We start from the raw sequence: 16,605 nt of genomic DNA, 5'->3' as shown, positions 1-16,605 counted from the left end.
AAGACTGACCCCGCTTTGAGCAGACCAAGTCCCTCATCCAAGGTGGCTTTCAACGGAGAAAGGGGACATTTCCGGGAAGGGCTCCTACGTGATGTGGGTCCTGCTTCCAGGACTTGGGTTTTTAGGGTGTTTCCTCCTCGGCTCCAATTGCTGGGGGATGTCAGCCCTCATGGGAGTCATTTCTTTATGAAGACCTCTGTCATTTATTCTCCCCCTGGAGAAGAGACAGCAGAGATCAGTTCTGGGCTCCACAGTTCTAGCCTTCCTCCTAAGCCACCTGGGTAAACTGAAAGCATCATGACAGACAGAAATCAGGGTCAGGGAAGAGGATCCCAAAGGAGTGAGATGGTGAGGGCAGCCCCTCCTGGGAGTGAGAACCACAACAAGGTCACTCTCAGACCTGTTCAGGTGGGGATGACATACCAACCATTAAGGGGAGGATGCTGTCATGAGATGGAAGTGGAAGATCCAGAGGCCTGTGAGAGAAAGAAAAATAATAATAATGAATTAAATGAAGATGCAAACATATGCGAGCCCAGAAGTAAAGCCTCATGTCACAGAGTATTATTCCTGAGTCTTGAAACCTATCCAAGGAATTCTTGCTGAAGTTTATTTTGGTGGATTTCCAAATTATTTTGGATCAGTGACCTTTTTATACCTTCCATTTTCCCTCTTTTTGAACTGGAACCTGAATAATGTTGTCCTTTATCTGTCTCACTATTGCACAAGGGGGACAGATCAATTGTTCTGTAGTTTCTCAGGTCTACAGAGGGAGAGGAATTGTACCCTGTGGTTAATGGACACCCTCAGGAGTCTCATCCACACCTGATATAAATGATTTAGATGTGATTTTGTAATTTTGAGCTGATGACATTAACACGACTTTTGTTTGTTTGTTTGTTTTTACTTTGAACTGATGCTGCCATGGATGAAACTTTGGGAATATTAGGGGTAAGGTAAACGTATTTGCCTTTGGAAGGGACATGTATCCCTAATCCAGAGGATGGCCTGTAGTAAAGAGAAGTTAAAATGGTCTCCAAATATGTCTCCACCAAATCCCTAGAACTTGTTAGAGTGATGAGATATTGCTCCCATGATGATGTTGTTATATAGCATGGCTGACTTTATGATGGGGAGATAATCTGGGTGGGCCAGATCTAATTGCATGACTTCTTAAAGAAGAGACCTTTCTCTGGCTGGCAGGAGAAGACAAAATCAGAGTGAAGCATGAGAAGGATTCAGTGCACCATTACTTGTCTGACAATGGAAAAGGCCCCATGAAAAAAGAATGGAGGCAGCTTCTAGAAGCAGAGCATGGCTGCTGTCTGATAGCCAACAAGAAAACAAGGACTTCAGTCCTACAACCACAAGCAACTGAATTATTTTTTTCCATTTAATTTAATTTAATTTTTAAATTTAAATTCAATTAATTAACATATAGTGTATTATTAGTTTCGGGGTTCAGGTCTATGATTCATTGGTCTTATATAACACCCAGTGCTCATTATATCACATGCCCTCCTTAATGTCCATCACCCAGTTACCCCATCCTCCCATCCCCCTCCCCTCCAGCAACCCTGTTTGTTTCCTATGATTAGGAGTCTCTTATGGTTTGTCTCCCTCTCTGGTTTTGTCTTGTTTTATTTTTTCCTCTTTTCCTTTATGAGCCTCCATTTTGTTTCTTAACTTCCACATATCAGTGAGATCATATAATAATTATCTTTCTCTGACTGACTTATTTCACTTAGCATAATACTGTCTAGTTCTATCCATGTCACTGAAAATGGCAATATTCCATTTTTGTTGGCTACATAATATTCCATTGTGTATATATACCACATCTTCTTTATCCATTCATCTGTTGATGAACATCTGGGCTCTTTCCATAGTTTGGCTATTGTGGACATTGCTGCCATAAACATTGGGGTGTAGGTGCTCCTTTGGATCACTACATTTGCATCTTTGGGGTAAATATCCAGTAGTGCAGTTGCTGGGGCGTAGGGTAGGTCTATTTTCAAGTTTTTGAGGAACCTCCATACTGTTTTCCAGAATGGCTGCACCAGCTTGCATTCCCCAACAATGTAGGAGGATTCCCCTTTCTCTGCACCCTCATCAACAACTGTCGTTTCCTGATTTGTTAATTTTAGCCATTCTGACTGGTGTGAAGTGGTATCTCATTGTGGTTTTCATTTGTATTTCTCTGATGCCGAGTGATATTGAATACTTTTTCATGTCTGTTGGCCATTTGTATGTCTTCTTTGCAGAAATGTCTGTTCATGTCTTCTGCCCATTTCTTGATCAGATTATTTGTTCTTTGGGTGTTGAGTTTGATAAGTTCTTTATAAATGTTGGATACTAGCCCTTTATCTGATAAGACATTTGCAAATATCTTCTCTCATTTTGTCAGTTGTCTTTTGGTTTTGTCGACTGTTTCCTTTGCTGCGCAAAAGCTTTTTATCTTGATGAAGTTCCAATAGTTCATTTTTGCCTTTGTTTCCCTTGCCTTTGAAGACATGAAGCAAATGAATTCTTCCAGCAACTGTAGTGAACTTGGAAGAGGAGCCTGAGCATCAGATGAAAACAAAGCAAACTGACACCGGGATTTCAGACTTGTGAGACTCCACGCACAGAACCCACCCACACTATTCCAGATTTCTGAATCTACAGGACTGTGAGATAACAAATGTGTGTTGTTTTAAACTACTGTTTTTGTAATCTGCTAATATGCAGCAATAAATCATTAATTCAGATGCTTATCTCTATATCTCTATTTTCCTGATTTTTAAAAAAGATTATTTATTTTAGAGAGAGAGAGAATGAGCAGGGGGAGGGGCAGAGGGAGAGAGAGAATCTCAAGCACACTCCCCACTGAGCGCAGAACCCACGGCTGGGCTCAATCTCACAACCCTGAGATCATGATCTGAGCCAAAAATCAAGAGTCAGTTGCCTAACTGACTGAGCCACCCAGGTACTCTGCTACTTTCCTGATATTTTAATTTTCAGAAACATTATGTTAATTTCTATAAGAGAAAAAAAAATCAAAGAAGCACAGTAAAAATCTTGTGCTCACTTTCGCATGACTGTTCCCAAGCCCTGGTAACATAAAGGACATTGTGAAGGACATTTCAGGCGCTGGAGGAATGTCTCTCTAATGTTACTAACCAAACTTCTGAAAGAATAAAGATGGTATAATATTTAACTGCATGTTAAATATGTGAATTCATCATCTATCACCATTTCGTATAGCAGATAGTTTGTTGTTATTTTGTTTTCTTTTGTTTAGCTCCTTGTTCTCCTGAGCTACCAGACAAGATTTCATAGCAAGTACCACTTACCAGCAGAGGAGAACCAATTCAAAAGAGCAATAGAACAATATGTTAAGTTCCCCCAAACAAAGTCCCTAGAATGCAACCTCTCTTCTAGTTATCACCAAAGAAAGAAAAGGACTTACTATATAAAGTCCCAATCTAATAAAATTTCAATTTAAATTATCTGTTTTCCAAATTGTTCTTTTGCTCAGGTGTAGTCATGGTAAGCAGGGATTAGGGATTGACTACAAAGAGGTTTGAAGGAATCTGGGGAGGCAAAGAAAATGTTCTAAAACTGGACTCTGGTGACAGACAACCCTATAAATATACTAAAATAATTGATCTGTACATTTGCAATTAGTAAATTTTATAGTATTGTGTAAAGGTTCTCCAGAAAAACAGGACCAATGGAGATGTATTATGAGTAATTGGCTCAAGCAATTCTGAAGGCTAAGAAGCCCCATGATCTACCATTTGCAAGCTGCAGACCCAGAAACCCAGTGGTGTAATTTCAGTCTGCGTCCAAATGCCTGAGAACCAAGGGATCCAATGGTATAAATCCCAATCCAAGAGCAGGAGAAGGCACTGATGGGCCAGCTCAAGCAGAAAGACAAAAAGGAAAAATGGATCAATTTTTCCACTTTTTGTTTTATTCAGGTCCTCAAATAATTGGATGATACCCACACATATGATAGGAGGCAACCCAAATAACTAAGTCCATTGAATCAAATGTTAATTTCATCCAAAACATCCTCACAGACACACCCCAAAATAATGTTTATTCTAAGCACCCTTTGACTCAGCCAAATTGACGGATAAACTTAACCATTGTATATATGTTATTTACTTAAAAAAAAATATCAGGGCATCTGGGTGGCTCAGCCAGTTAAGCATCTGACTTCAGCTCAGGTCATGATCTCAGGGTCCTGGAATCAGGCTGGGTTGGGCTCCCCACTCAGCAGGGAGTTTGCTTGTCCCTCTTCCTCTGCTCCTCCCCTTGCTCGTACTCTCTCTCTCTCAAATAAATAGATAAAATCTTTTTTAAAAACCCAAAACAAACAAACAAACTAGGTTTCTACTCCAACATGAAAAGAACTTGGAAGTCATCACTCTCATCCTTACAAGAAAAAATGCTGACAAAACTGAAAATCTATGACTCTTCTTGGACCAGACAAGTGAGGTCATAGGGCATGTCACTCCCAAAAGTAGAGAGACAGGCTAATGAAGGGAATCACAGCTTATTGGGAACAGAAGCTACTGGAGCCAGCAGCTGGCAGAAATCTTCAACGGTAATTGACAAATTTCTGGAACCGAGTGTGGAATAGCTTGAGAGTTTAAAATTCCTGGGGGCACACATTTTGTGAGGTTTTACCTCCAGGAACCTGAGCAGGTTCTCCTGGTGAAGATTAGGAAAATCCCCAAAGGACTGATACTACCGACTTCAAGGTGATAAAGCGGTAAAGCTACGGTAATCAAAACAGGGTGGAATTGGTGAACACACAGACAAATAGACCAATGGGACAGAGTCAGAAATAGATCTCCATAAATAGAGTTAACTGATCTTTGACAAAGGAGCAAAAGCAATTTAATGATGAATGTATAATGATAGTCTTTTCAACAAATAGGGAGCAACTGGACATCTACATGCTAAAAAAGGGGGGGCTCTAGATAGAAACCTAATACTTTTCACAAAATTTAGGTCATAGACCATATAAAACTATAAAACTTCTAGAAGATAACATAGGAGAAAATCTAAGTGACTTTGAGTTTGGTGATGACTTCTTAGATACAACACCAGAGACACAGTCCATGAAAGAAAAAATTGATAAGCTGGACTTCAATAAAACTAAAAACTTCCATTCTATGAAAGACACCACTAAGCCAATTAAAGACAAGACACAGACTGGGAGAAAATCTGGGCAAAACCTGTATCTGATGAAGGACTGGTATCCAAAATATACAAAGAACTCTTAAAGGTCAACAATAAAGCAAATGGCCCAGTTAAAAATGGGCAAAAGATCTAAACAGACACATCATCAGAAAAGATATACAGATGGCAAATAAGCCTATGAAAGATGCTCAGAATCATTTGTCATTAGAGAATTGTAAATTAAAACGACAATGAAATACCACTACACACTTATTAGAATAGCTAAAATCCCAATCACTGATGACAACAAATCCTGGGAAGGATGTGAATGAATAGGAACTCCCATTCATTAGTAATGGGAATGCAAAATTGTACAGCCACTTTAGAGGATGCTTTGGTGGTTTCTTACAAAACAAAACATACTATTACTTTTGATCGAGAAATCACAGCCAGATGAGGTATTTACCCAAATGAGGTGAAAACTTATGTTCAAGCAAGAACCTGCATATAGTGTTTATAGCAGATTTATTCATAACTGTCAAAAAGTGGAAGTAACCAAGATGTCCTTCGATAGGTGACTGGATAAACAAAGTGTGGTACATCTATAAAATGGTATTTAGCAATGAAAAGAAATGAACTATCAAGCCATAAAAGACATGCAGGAACCTTAATATTACATAGCATTAAGTGAAAGAAACCTACAGTAAAGTCTACATACGATGTGAGTCTAACTATAGGACATTCTGGAAAAGGCAAAACTATAGAGACAATGAAAAGATCAGTGATTGCCATAGGTCTGTGAGGAAAGGAGGGATAAATAAGCAGAACACTGGGACTTTTTAGACAGTGAAACTATCCTGTATGATACTGTGGTGGTGGATTCATGACATGCATGTGTTGAAACCCATAGAACTGTATGACAAAGAATGAACTCTAATGTAAATTACCGGCTTCAGTTAATAATGTGTCAATATTATTTCATCACTTGTAACAAACGCACCACAGTAATACAAGAATGTAAAAGGAAATTGTGTGAGGGAGGACGGGGTGCACATGAACTCATTTATTAATTTATCTGTAAACTCAAATTGTTCTTTAAAAACAACGTCTACCAATAATAATAATTTAAAAAGTAAGGATGCAACACTCTCAAACCAAAGTGTTCCTGGCATTCTGTAATGATGTGGTTAATACTGAGTGTTGAGGTTCACTAACCTAGAGTCTGACCAGTTGGTAATTTTGATGCCTGTGCCGTCAGCCTCTGGCCCCAGCAGTTCTCCGGGAATCCAGATGTTGGATCATATAGGTCAAGGTGGCCTTTGTGCTCCAGATGGAGCAGAGGGACTGGAGGCATCTGGTAAGAATGGAGAAAAACCATCCCACAGGGCAGAACTAGGTGAATTCAGGACGACACCCCACCTGCAACAGCAAATCAAAATGCGGGGTGAGGTGGGAGGACTGAGAGCTGCTGGGTGAGATCACCGCCTGAAAGATAAAAGCTGCTGGAGAAGCTTTGGTAAGTTTTGAGAATCGAAAGCCAGAAAATGCATTTCAGTAAAGACTAGAACTTCTGGTGATGGGCTTGAACCACCAACTTTCCACTGATAGCCATAGGCGCTGATTATACCACCAAGACCAGGTTATTACAAAATCTCAGTGTTGCTATGGGTGAGAACTTGCTCCCCAACCCCTCCATCCTCTGCTTAAAACACACTTAAAACCCGCTGGCGCTGGCAATGGAGACATTGAGTCTCGATATTGGGCAGAGTTTTGGGGCATTGATACTAGCGAGTGAGCACTCGAGGCCTCATGCCGGGCCCAGGGGCCTCCCCCCAAAGTCTCCCTGCTCTAGGTGACGACCACAGGCTCATGGGCCGAAGTCGTCCATTTGCCATTCTTCCCTAGCGTCACCTGTCGCGCTCACCTCGAGTTCCTCAGCCAGAACAGGTGCTCTGGGAAAGACACTAACCTGCTGTGCCCCCCAACTTGCTGCCTGTTCTCCGTGCCTCCAGAGGAGGGCTCCATCAGGCGGGACCTGGGGTCTACTCACCATGCAGCCCCTGTGCACAGCAGGGCCGAGCACCAATAGGCACCCAATAGATGCTCAGTGAAGATGCGTTCCGCAGCAGGGTGTTGGGAGGGACCAAAAATGTCACTGTGGACTCTTAGGTTTTAGTTCTAGAAGAACCCTGGAATGGAAGAATGTGAAAGACTTTCAAAACTGGTTGTTTTTTAAAATTGGCAGCTGAATCGTGTTAATGTCCGGATCGTGGAAACGTCTAGAGGGCACCACCTGGAACTGCACTGAGCTCTCCACCCAGGGCCTTGTGGCACCCTCAGCCTGTGGGGACGCCAACGGGGGAAAGGGTGAAGAGAAAGGTGAGGGTGGGACAACCAGTGAGAAGAGAAAAAAAACGAGAGAGAGATAGAGAGATGCAGTTATAGCCACCGAGGAAAAAGCCCAGGAGAAAATGCTGTCACCTACTTACACCTGACCACACCACCTTAGGTCTTGGGTGGCGAGCCTTGCTCATGGGGGGGGGGGGGGGTACAGGGGCCATGGCAGCTTCCTTTCGAATCCCATTCATAATAGGGAGAGGACTCTCTGTCCTGGATTGAAGCCGGCAATGCTGTCTCATTTTACTCTTTGGACCCGGGAGCTCTCCCTGGGGCGAGGCTGCGCTGGGCGCACTTTTAAAGGACGGTTAAGTGTGGCGAGGCGCTGAGACTCAGCCCGAAGTCCTCATATAGGGACTCGGCAGCTCCCCCAGGACGGAGGCCCAGAGGGCGCGGCTCCAGGGCTCCCGACACCTCCAGGAGGACAGGGGCGGGGGGGATTTCTTGGTAAGCGTCTGGGTTCGAGTGGACCTTCGTCTAACTGGGAAGTTGGATTGGTTTTCTTCGGACAAGACGTTGGGGCATCCTCGGTGATGCTGACCCCAGGACGCCGTGTCTGAGGGGACCACGGGAGGCGCCGTTGTCCTTCCACTTACAACGGCTTCCAGAGGACTAGGTAGCCCGCAGGTTTCAATTTCCCTGGACTTTGCCTGTCGGATTTAGCTTGCGGAACGCGATGTCGCCGTTTGGGGTCGCCCCAGCCACCCAGTCGCCTTGGAGCAGCCCCTCCTGCCCAGATCTTGGGGACTGGCTGCGGACCCTCAGTCATTCCTCTGGGGCCACCTCACTCCGCCTCCCCAACATGGACCCCGAAAGAGCCCTGACCAGAGAGAAAGGTCTTCCTCATCGTCCTCTCAGACTGGGTAGCCCAATCCTACGCTGGCCTGAAGAGTGGCGGTTTGAAGGGAAGAGAAGGAAAAGGAGCAGTAGCCAAGAAGGAAGGAAAGGAGGAGATTGAGGGAGCTAGAGAAAATGGGTGGTGAGGAAGACAGCAAGAAAGACGGGAAGGAAATAGGATCAGGAATGGAATGGGAGGGGCTGGAATCCCAGAATTCGGAGGATCACCGGAGCTCCCAGGGCGGTGGGAAGAGCACAAGTGCAAAGGGACGGAAAGGAACACCTGGTTTTTTTCTGGCAGGAACTTCACCTCAGGGCAGGAAACTAGTCATCCAGGCAGAGCAGGTGCACCTCCCTGTGGCTAAGCTGCAAATGGACGTGATCTCGTTCCCCGACTCGCGAGCCCGGAGAGCGGCAGGGAGAACGTGAGTAGCGGCGACTCCTCGCGGGTCTCGGAGCTCTGCTCCAACCCCGGGGGGAGAAGACGAAACCGGCAGGAGGCGCATCCCGGGAACGCAGGGCGGAGGAAGGCGATGTGCAGACACCTCGGAGAGGCAGGCCAACCTGCGCCCGGTGGTTCCATGGTGTAATGGTGAGCACTCTGGACTCTGAATCCAGCGATCCGAGTTCAAGTCTCGGTGGAACCTTCCCCTTTGGGCCAAGCCGCAGCCACCTTTTACTCTCTTCTCCAATACCGAGCGACTGACACCTGCCTTCCCGTTCCCGCTGCCCCCGCTCCGGGGAGGGAAACTCCGGGGGCGTCGCGCGCGGGTCCGGCTTGGGCGCCTCGCAGCCGCGTGCCCCGCGCTCTGCCACCTCCTCCTCAGGAATCGGGGACCCAGAAGCCCGCGTCTCAGAGTGGCGTCCCCCCCACACACACACACTCCCCACGGACACAGGCGGGGCACCGGGCCAGTGCTGCCCCTCGTCGGGGTGCCCCTCGGGCCTCGGGATAAAAGGCGGCGGCGGCGGCCACTAAATCCTGCACCGCGAGGGGCGTCCCGCCGCGCGTCCTGAAATTGCACCCATTAGCCTGCACGCGTAGAAAACGATAGCAGTAAGAAACAGCGCTCCTTACCTCGGTCGCGCGGTGGCGAGACTGAAGTTTCGGGTCCTGGGTTCAAGCATAGGGTCGGGTGATTTTCGTTTAATTTTTCTCGGATCCTTTCCCACCAGCTACCAGAAGAATCGCGAGTCTCTGTTCAGGCCAGTAGGGGTCGCGGTTGTCCTAAACTTTGTACTTCAGTGTGGGGCGTCTCCTCCGTAAACCCTAAACCCAGGGAAAGAGAGATTCTGGCTGGGGATTCTCTGTGCCTGACCTGCGGCCGCCCTCGGGGCTCCTCCCGGGGCGAAGGTGACGTGAGCCAGGGCAGCTCCGAGTCCTGACCTGCGGTGCTCCCCCTCGTTCCTGGGGCGGCTCTGCTCCACGGAGAAGACGCCTTAGGACGGGACATGACGGAAACACGCCGGTTCTCTTCTGCTGGGTAGAAAAATCCGGTCCCAAGTTCTGAAGGATCTCATAGCTAGTGAAATGTTCGCCGCCAAATCTTAGTTTTGAAACTTCCACCAGTTCACAAAGGACTGTAAAATACAACTTTTTCAAAGGCTCGCTTTGAGGGTCTGAGAAGCAAGGGGTGAGGGCCGGAAGGCGGGAGGGGAGAAACGGGAAAGCGGAGACCGGAGGAGAAAGAAGATAGGAAGGAGAAGGGGCGGAATCCGAGGGCGGGGAGCCTGGTGTTCGGAGCGCTGGTTCAGTTGCCGCTTCTGGCTCAGTCTGGAGCGCTCCCGCGTTTGGGTTGAATCTCCTTGATCCCCTGAGAACTTCGGCTCTGCCTGGAAAGTGCGAACGTACGTTCCTGGCGTTTGTCCTTGCTCTCTTCATTAACTGTGGAAGTCAGAGTAGGAGGGTAAATAGACCTGAAAGTTATTGGGAACCAGGTTAGGACCTTGTTGAATTCCTTGGCCTTACCTGGCAAGTAGACTTTCCCTCTCTCGTCTTGCAAGAGGACTGCCGGCAGGACAGGCTTTGCGACGGTCGAAGCACCCAAGACCATAAAGATTGTCAGGGACTAGTTCTTTGCTGGGCTTGTGGTGGCTGAGCAGACTGTGTCCTTCCAGAGCGTGGAGCTAGGGGTCTGGCCAGGAGACTGAGCAAGGGGGCCAGTCAGGGTTAATCAGGAGGCTTTCTCCAAAGCATCGCAGACATTCCTTTTTGACCTCCGCCTTCTTTACTGGATTGATTCTTTTAATGGAACTGCATTTATGCATAGATTTTAATACCCTTTTCTGGCCAACTATAACCGCACTCCCTACCAAGACCTGAGCTCCAGACTTTGCTTCAAGGAGAAGATGCCCTTCCTTTATATTCTTTAGTTCAAGCGCAGTGTCTGCCTGGTGACCAGGACAGCCCCTCACTGCTCCCCTCAGGTTAGGAAGAGCAGATGCTCCTCCACTCCCAGCCCCTCTGCAGCCCCACGCATATGTATGGCTTCAACCCATACAAGCATATCCTAGGCCTACGTCTTTCAAAACTTCTTTCCTCATTGCAGAGTGATACGTTTTCTTCTTGTCCTTCTTGTTGACTACCCAGCACTCCAGCATTTTTCTTCTTTTGTTTTTGGAATTATTGCTCCTTTTTTGGATAATATCTTCCTTGTACTGTTCATGAAGGTACTCTGCCCTCATTTGCTCAAGGAGAGGGCATTGACTCAAGCAACCAATCCAGTACCTCCCTGGAATATGAAACTGGGGCGGGGGGGGGGGGGGTGACCAAAGAGTAAATAAACCTTAGATTTATCCACTTGAAAAAAAGAGTCCCTGAAAACACTGGTCTTTTGTTCCTGCTATTTGTATCCTATGCGGCCCAACTGTGAATATGGAGCTTACATAGTTAAAATAATTGACCCATCAAATTATGATACAAATATACCGGAGGATAAAGCAAGAGGAGGCGTATTTGGGTGTGGGGGTGATAATAGAGGAGTATGTGAGAGATAATGTTTACAGTTTGAAAGTCAAGAAGTAGTAAAGGGGGGGTTGCTGTTTTCCTAAATAAACTTATAAGTATATATAACTTTGATAAAAATTTGTCCCAAATACAAACAATTCCTTTGCCATATATGTACGTATGTGTGAATTTAAAGTTTATTGTTTGTATCTTGAATATACATTTTTATGTAGTCATATTATTGGCTCTTTTCATGGAAGAATTCTGGGTTTGGAGTCTTGCACAGAACATTTTCCCACTGCAGGTCTATAAAAATATTAGCAAAAATAGGTTCAAACAAAACGATAGGTAAGTACTATCCAATTTTGGCAAAACATTGGAAAAAAGAATATTTTCATAAAATGCGGGGAATATGACCTGCTACATTTTCTTTTCAGGGTAGTTGGGCAGGCATTAGCAAAATTTGATTTGACAATTCCATTTTTAGGACTCTGGAGAAAAGGAGAGGAGTGATGACAGATATTTGTATAAGGGTGTTCCCTGCAGTAGTATGTGCGATAACAAATATTGGAGCCAATTGCATCACCATCAATTAGAGACTGGTTGAATAATGACTCATTTATATCAAGAAGGATCTTAACTAAAAAGAACAAAACAGGTAATGAAAACACTGATGGCAATGGCACTGGTAAGAGCTAATGTGTATCGAACATTTGCTTGTGAGAGTCATTGGCTATGTTCTTTCCCTACACATCTCATTAAAACTTTGGACAACCCAAATACTCCATTTTGCTCATCTTACTTGTAAAAATGGAAGCACGGAAAAGTCAAGTAACTTTTTCGGACTGATTATATTTCCCACCCAGAGCCTGTGCCTTCACCGTGGGTGTGACCGGGGTTTTCTTGTTCTCTCTTTTAGAGATTTTCAAATACGACTCTGGAACTCCAAACCTTTTCCTCAAATAGCCGCTCGTTGCTAGTGGTGCCCGGGAAATAGAAGCATAAGTTCAATGCCCCAACGAGAAATAGAAAGGCTTTAAAGGCCAACTTTCCCTGAAACACAAGCGTCCCTGGGTGGGATCGAACCACCAACCTTTCGGTTAACAGCCGAATGCGCTAACCGATTGCGCCACAGAGACACCTGGCGACGCACTTTGAGAAATTTTAGCCAGTTGTATTATATATATAATGGTTTTGTGTTCCTGGTCAAAGTTTTTATGATTTCCAGTTATAAGAGAAATGAACACTGGGGATATAATGTACAACATGACGGCTATAGTTAACCCTGCTGTATAGTACATTTGAAGGTTGTTAAGTAGGTGTTATGAGTTATCAAAAGGAAAAAATACGTTAAAAAACCTTTTTTAAATCTATATAAGATTGTGGATGTTCACCAAACGTGATCATTTCACAATACATGTAAGTCAAGTCTTTACGCTGTATATCTTAAACTTGTAAAGTGCTGTACCTCATTTCAATCTCAATAAAACTAGGGGGAAAGTATATGATACATAATCGTCTCGTTGTACAGAGGTACAGAGAAGTGTTCTTTGTGCCCAAGCTAGGGCACACTCAACTCTTCTGTTTTGCCTAACTTCCCTCCCCGCTCCAGAAGCCTGAGGGCGCGGGAGACATTGAGGCCAAGAGTCCTTTGCTTACCTAAATTTGGGCGACGACTTGGAGCCCGAATGAATGGAGAACTCCCAGGATCAAACATCAGGTGCCCGGGTGACAACCGCAGCCTCTCGGTTTGAAGTCATATATTTTCCGGTTCTTTGCTCCACTTCATCTGTCCTGCTCCCCGCTAGTACCCTCAGATCGCGGGGGCGGGGGGGGGGGGGGGTGGGGAGCGCGGGCGCGCGCGTGAAGTACCAGAATCAGCCGTGCCTCCACCGCGCTAACCTCCTGGATGCGTCTAGATGGTAACTCCATGGGGGCAGGGACGTTGGGTTTGCTCACGATGCAGCCCCCTCGTTTACAATATTGCCTGGGACTTAGTAGGCTCCCAATAAATGCTCCGTGAAGGAGTCCATTCCGCCGCAGAGGCCTGGAGGGGACAGGAAAGGCACCAAGAATTTCACCTTGGACTATTAATTTTAGTTCTGGAGAATCCCCTGAATGGGAAGACGTGGAAGCCGGCCATTCTTTAAAATCTTTATACTGGAAGCTGGTTTAGAACGAGGTCAAGGTCCTGGTCTTGGAAACGTCTAGAGGACACCACCTAGAACGTCACTGAGCTCCCCAACCCAGGACGGTGCGGCGGCCTCAGCCTAGGGGACGCGGGTGGGCGCAGGGAGAAAGGTGATAGAGCTGGAGAAGGAAGTGGGTGTGAGTGAGGGCAGTCTGGAGTAAGAGAAAGAAAGGGCAAAGGGAAGAGGAGTGAAAAGAAAGCTGAGAGACACCAACACTAGCCAGTAAAGGAAAAACCAGTTAAAAAACGTTAAGGCTTTTTAAAAAGATCAGTTAATAGGTCTCAACCACAGCGCAGCAGGCTGTCGTTGGCGTGCGGTAATGGTACAGTGGTTAGTACTCCGCGTTCCGACCCTAGTAACCTTGCTTTAATACGAGTTTTGACGTTATCTAACTCGCTCTTTTCTTCTTTACACAACCCCCCACCCCAGAAAAGCCGGCGATATGGTGCAATTTCCCGCTATGAAACTGTAGACTGCTAACAGTTGTACCAGGCTCTCCAGGTCCCACGTGGCGGAACTCCCAGCCTCAGCCTACGACGGGGAGCAGAGGCATGCGTGACTTGAGGAAAGGCCGAAAGTCGCCCAAAGGCTAGGTCTGCAGCGCCCGCAGTCCCCACCCTTACCCCCGCCCCTAGAGGCGAGGCAAAGACAGCAAAAGCGCCAGACCCGCTTTGGGGAAGGAAAGAGCGTACACCCAGAACCACTTACTTTAATTTATGGGTAAGACTGAAGAAAAGCACCCAGCATTGCCTTGGAAAGCGAATTCTTGCTACTATTAGGTAGAAGACAAAAATCCCAGCTTTTCACATCTAGCTTGTTCAGTCTGTAGTCTGTAGTGTATGACTTCCACTGATGTCTTAATTATAGCAAAATGGACCTTTTCTTTTGGTACAAATTCTCCATAAATTTTAACATATATGTAGATTTGTGTAGTCACCACCATAATTAGAATACATACAGTTCCATCTCACCAAAAATCTTCTTTGTGCTATCTTGTCACTGTTACAACTCACCACAAACATCAACCCTTGCAATCATTGATCTGCCCATCACTGTAGTTCTATCTTTCTGAGAATGTCATAAGAATGGAAGCGTATAGTATGAAAAGTAGCCTTTTCAGACTGGCTTCTTTTACTCAGCACGGTGAAGTTGGGATTCCTTTAAGTTGTGTACATCAGCAGTTCCTTTTTATTGTGGTGTATTCCATCTAGTGGGTATACCACTCTTTTGTCTGCCAGTTAACCCTTTGAACAATATTTGATGATTGTAGTTTCTGCTCTTAAAAATCAAGCAGCTATGAACATTCCTGTAGAGATTTTTGTGTGCACATTAGTTTTCATTTCTTTAAGGTGCAGTCCTGGCAACCTAAGTTTGCTAGATCATATAGAACTTGCATGCTTAACTGTATGAGAAACTGCCAAATCTTTTCCAGGGTGGCTATACTATTGTGTATTCTCACCACCAGTGTTAAGAGAATTCTAGTTACTCCTTATCCCAGACACTTGGTACTGTCATTCTAGTAGGTGTGTAATGGTATTTCATTATGGTTTCAGTTTGCATTTCCCTAATGCCTAATGATGTACATGTGCTTATATCCTCTAGGGAAGTCTGTTCATGTCTTTTGCCTATTTTTTTCATTATTGTTTGTTTCCTTATTGTTAATTTAAGATTTCTTTATATGTTCTTGTCACTAGCCTTTTGGCATATTTGTGTTTGTTAATTTTTTTCTCCCAGTCTGTACCTTTTCATTCTCTTAGCTGTTTTTTTGGAAAACATTTTTAATTTCAGTGAAGTACAATTTATTGATTTTTTCTTTTTTTCTTTTTTCCTTTTTTCTGGATAGAACTTTTGGTGACATACCTAAAAACACTGCCTAACCCCATGTCATGAAGATTTTCTTCTATAAAACATTTAGTCTGTGCTCCATTTTGAGTTAGTTTTTGTATAAACTGTGGATTTTTCATCATATGGATGTCCAATTATGCCAACACAATTTGTTGAAAAGAAAAAAGCCTTTCTTCACTGAATTGCTTTTACACCTTTGTCAATAATCAATTGGACATATTTCTGTAGTACTATTTCTGGACACTTTGTTCTGTTTCATTGGTCTGTGTGCTATCCCTTTGCTTATCCACAATATCTTGCTAACTGAAGCTTTATAATAAGTCTTAAAAACGGGTAATCTTATTCCTCTAACTTTTTGGTATTTTTACAAAGTATATTTAGTTCTTTTTAGGTCTCTATCTCTCTGCCATTCCAGACCAACAGAATGAAAATCTGCTTATATCTACAACTTTAAAACTACAAAGACTGTGAATAGGAGGAAAAGATCATGGTCTTCTTTTCCTATGGTGTCTTCTTGAAGTAGATCCAGGCAGGAAGAAGGGGGAGTGCTGCGGGCGGCCGCAGGTCAGGCACAGAGAATCCCCAGCCAGAATCTCTCTTTCCCTGGGTTTAGGGTTTACGGAGGAGACGCCCCACACTGAAGTACAAAGTTTAGGACAACCGCGACCCCTACTGGCCTGAACAGAGACTCGCGATTCTTCTGGTAGCTGGTGGGAAAGGATCCGAGAAAAATTAAACGAAAATCACCCGACCCTATGCTTGAACCCAGGACCCGAAACTTCAGTCTCGCCACCGCGCGACCGAGGTAAGGAGCGCTGTTTCTTACTGCTATCGTTTTCTACGTGTGCAGGCTAATGGGTGCAATTTCAGGACGCGCGGCGGGACGCCCCTCGCGGTGCAGGATTTAGTGGCCGCCGCCGCCGCCTTTTATCCCGAGGCCCGAGGGGCACCCCGACGAGGGGCAGCACTGGCCCGGTGCCCCGCCTGTGTCCGTGGGGAGTGTGTGTGGGGGGGGGGGGCGCCACTCTGAGACGCGGGCTTCTGGGTCCCCGATTCCTGAGGAGGAGGTGGCAGAGCGTGGGGCACGCGGCTGCGAGGCGCCCAAGCCGGACCCGCGCGCGACGCCCCCGGAGTTTCCCTCCCCGGAGCGGGGGCAGCGGGAAAGGGAAGGCAGGTGTCAGTCGCTCGGTATTGGAGAAGAGAGTAAAA

General features: G+C 45.5%; 1 long non-coding RNA gene and 2 other non-coding genes across 3 annotated transcripts; 1 reads left to right on the top strand and 2 right to left on the bottom strand.

Annotated features, from left to right (window-relative positions):
• On the bottom strand, positions 1-6,667 carry LOC130543491 (uncharacterized). Its single transcript, XR_008958870.1, has 3 exons — positions 6,394-6,667; positions 424-476; positions 1-214 (listed from the first exon to the last, which is right to left on the bottom strand). It is a non-coding gene; the product is annotated as an uncharacterized LOC130543491 (long non-coding RNA).
• Positions 6,668-8,987: 2,320 nt separating this feature from the next.
• On the top strand, positions 8,988-9,059 carry TRNAQ-CUG (transfer RNA glutamine (anticodon CUG)). Its single transcript has one exon. It is a non-coding gene; the product is annotated as a tRNA-Gln (tRNA).
• A 3,365-nt stretch (positions 9,060-12,424) lies between these two features.
• TRNAN-GUU (transfer RNA asparagine (anticodon GUU)) lies at positions 12,425-12,498 on the bottom strand. Its single transcript has one exon. It is a non-coding gene; the product is annotated as a tRNA-Asn (tRNA).
• Between the last annotated feature and the right edge of the window lie 4,107 nt (positions 12,499-16,605).

This window comes from Ursus arctos, unplaced genomic scaffold (genome assembly GCF_023065955.2).
Source record: "Ursus arctos isolate Adak ecotype North America unplaced genomic scaffold, UrsArc2.0 scaffold_12, whole genome shotgun sequence".
NCBI lineage: Eukaryota > Metazoa > Chordata > Mammalia > Carnivora > Ursidae > Ursus > Ursus arctos.
The sequence above is the reverse complement of the archived record's forward strand: the minus strand, read 5'-3'. Positions and strand labels throughout refer to the sequence as shown.